The sequence below is a fragment of the Arachis ipaensis genome, chromosome B6, assembly GCF_059453495.1.
Source record: "Arachis ipaensis isolate K30076 ecotype BB chromosome B6, ASM5945349v1, whole genome shotgun sequence".
In the NCBI taxonomy this organism is placed as follows: domain Eukaryota; kingdom Viridiplantae; phylum Streptophyta; class Magnoliopsida; order Fabales; family Fabaceae; genus Arachis; species Arachis ipaensis.
Genome location: NC_142441.1, coordinates 31543784 through 31547276, shown reverse-complemented (window position 1 = coordinate 31547276; position 3493 = coordinate 31543784).

Sequence of the window (3493 nt, the reverse complement as noted above, 5' to 3'; positions counted from 1 at the left end):
ATTCTGCATGTCATTTATTATGCTAGCAGTGTTTTAAATGATGCCCAGAAAAATTACACAACCACAGAAAAAGAATTACTTGTAGTGGTTTATGCCATTGACAAGTTTAGATCCTACTTAGTAGGATCAAAAGTGATTGTGTACACTGACCATGCTGCTCTTAAATATCTACTCACAAAGCAGGATTCAAAGCCCAGGCTCATAAGATGGGTGTTGCTTCTGCAAGAGTTTGATATAGAAATAAGAGACAGAAAAGGGACAGAGAATCAAGTAGCTGATCACCTGTCCCGGATAGAACCAGTAGCAAGAGCATCCCTCCCTCCTACTGAGATCTCTGAAACCTTTCCGGATGAGCAATTGTTTGCTATTCAGGAAACTCTGTGGTTTGCAGACATTGCAAACTATAAGACATAAGGTTCTCCTTCTGTAACCATGGAGAGGAAGCATGAAAAGCTTCTCTCACTGCAGAGTCAACCAAAGCCCCCACAGTCAAACTCTAAGTTTGGTGTTAGGAGGCCACAACCAAACTCTAAGTTTGGTGTTGAACCCCCACATTCAAACTCTAAGTTTGGTGTTGGGAGGTCCCAACCTTGCTCTGATTATCTGTAAGGCTCCATGAGAGCTCACTGTCAAGCTATTGACATTAAAGAAGCGCTTGTTGGGAGGCAACCCAATGTTATTTAATTATATCTATTTATTTTCCATGGCTATTTTATGTTTTCTTTAGGTTGATGATCAAGTGAAGTCACAAAAACAAATGGAAATTCAAAAACAGAATGAAAAATAGCATGAAAAACAGCACACCCTGGAGGAAGATCATTCTGGCATTTAAACGCCAGAAACAAGCATCTGTATGGCGTTTAACGCTAGAAACAAGCACCAAGCTGGCGTTTAACGCCAGAAACAAGCATCAGTCTGGCGTTAAACGCCAGAAACAGGCTACATTTGGGCGTTTAACGCCAGAAACAGGCAGCAGTCTGGCGTTAAACGCCAGGATTGCACAGTAAGGGCATTTTGTACGCCTAATTGGAGCAGGGATGCTAAATCCTTGACCCCACTGGATCTGTAGACCCCACAGGATCCCCACCTACCTCACCATTCAAATTCAAACCATTCCCCTCCCAAACCCACCCATTCACACACTTCCATCTCCTCCATAATCTCCACTTCTTTCTTCTTTTGCTCGAGGACGAGCAAACCTTCTAAGTTTGGTGTGGTAAAAGCATTGCTTTTGTTTTTCCATAATTCAGTGGTAGAGCAATTGACTGCAGATCAAAGAGCTATGAGGAAAGAGCAACAAAGGCAAGGAAGAGACATAGAGGAGCTCAAGAGCACCATTGGTTCTTCAAGAAGAGGAAGACGCCACCCTCATTAAGGTGGACCCATTCCTTAATCTCCTTGTTCTTATTTTCCTGTTTTTTGTTTACTATGCTTCATGTTTAATTATGTTTGTGTCTTTACTATATGATCACTAGTATCTAAGTGTCTATGTCTTAAAGATATGAATGTCCTATGAATCCATCACCTTTCTTAAATGAAAATTGTTTTCTGAATAAGAAAAAGAAGTACATGAATTTCGAATCTTAAAATAGTTTAATTATTTTGATGTGGTGGCAATACTTTTTGTTTTTTGAATGAATGCTTGAACAGTGCATATGTCTTTTGAATTTGTTGTTTATGAATGTTAAAATTGTTGGCTCTTGAAAGAATGATTAAAAAGGAGAAATGTTATTTGATAATCTGAAAAATCATAAAAATGATTCTTGAAGCAAGAAAAAGCAGTGAAGAACAAAGCTTGCAGAAAAAAAAATACGAAAAAAAAGAGAGCAAGAAAAAGAAAAAGCAAGCAGAAAAAGCCAAAAGCTCTTTAAACCAAAAGGCAAGAGCAAAAAGCCAATAGCCCTTAAAACCAAAAGGCAAGGGTAATAAAAAGGATCCAAGGCTTTCAGCATCAGTGGATAGGAGGGCCTAAAGGAATAAAACCCTAGCCTTAGCGGCTAAACCAAGCTGTCCCTAACATTGTGCTTGTGGCATGAAGGTGTCAAGTGAAAACTTGAGACTGAGCAGTTAAAGTCGAGGTCCAAAGCAAAAAACAGAGTGTGCTTAAGAACCCTGGACACCTCTAATTGGGGACTTTAGCAAAGCTGAGTCACAATCTGAAAAGGTTCACCCAGTTATGTGTCTGCGGCATGTATGTATCCGGTGGTAATACTGGAAAACAGAGTACTTAGGGCCACGGCCAAGACTCATAAAGTAGCTGTATTCAAGAATCAACATACTGAACTAAGAGAATCAATAACACTATCTAAATTCTGAGTTCCTATAGATGCCAATCATTCTGAACTTCAAAGGATAAAGTGAGATGCCAAAACTGTTCAGAAGCAAAAAGCTAATAGCCCCGCTCATCTAATTAACACTGATCTTCATAGATGTTTTTGGAATTCATTGTATATTCTCTTCTTTTTATCCTACTTTGTTTTTAGTTTCTTGGGGACAAGCAACAATTTAAGTTTGGTGTTGTGATGAGCGGATAATTTATACGCTTTTTGGCATTGTTTTTACTTAGTTTTTAGTATGATTTAGTTGGTTTTTAGTATATTTTTATTAGTTTTTAATTAAAAATCACATTTCTGGACTTTACTATGAGTTTGTGTGTTTTTCTGTGATTTCAGGTATTTTCTGGCTGAAATTGAGGGAGTTGAGCAAAAATCTGATTTAGGCTGAAAAAGGACTGCTGATGCTGTTGGATTCTGACCTTCCTGCACTCAAAGTGGGTTTTCTGGAGCTACAGAACTCCAAATGGCGCGCTCTCAATTGCGTTGGAAATTAAACATTCAGGGCTTTCCAGAAATATATAATAGTCCATACTTTTCTCAAGGATAGACAACGTAAACTGGCATTCAACACCAGTTCCATGTTGCAGTCTGGCGTCCAGCGCCAGAAACAAGTTACAAGTTGGAGTTCAACGCCAGAAACAGGTTACAACCTGGCGTTGAATGCCCAAAATAGCCCAGGCACGTGAGAAGCTTAAGTCTCAGCCCCAGCACACACCAAGTGGGCCCCAGAAGTGGATTTCTGCGCTATCTATCATAGTTTACTCATTTTCTGTAAACCTAGGTTACTAGTTTAGTATTTAAACAACTTTTAGAGATTTATTTTGTACCTAATGACATTTTTAGATCTAAACTTTGTACTCTTTAAAGGCATGAGTCTCTAAACTCCATTGTTGGGGGTGAGGAGCTCTGCAGCGTCTTGATGAATTAATACAATTATCTCTGTTTTCCATTCAAACACGTTTGTTCCTATCTAAGATGTTCATTCGCGCTTCACTATGAAGAAGGTGATGATCCGTGACACTCATCACCTTACTTAATCTATGAACGTGTGCCTGACAACCACCTCCGTTCTACATCAGATTGAATGAGTATCTCTTTGATTTCTTAATCAGAATCTTCGTGGTATAAGCTAGAATTGATGGCGGCATTCATGAGAA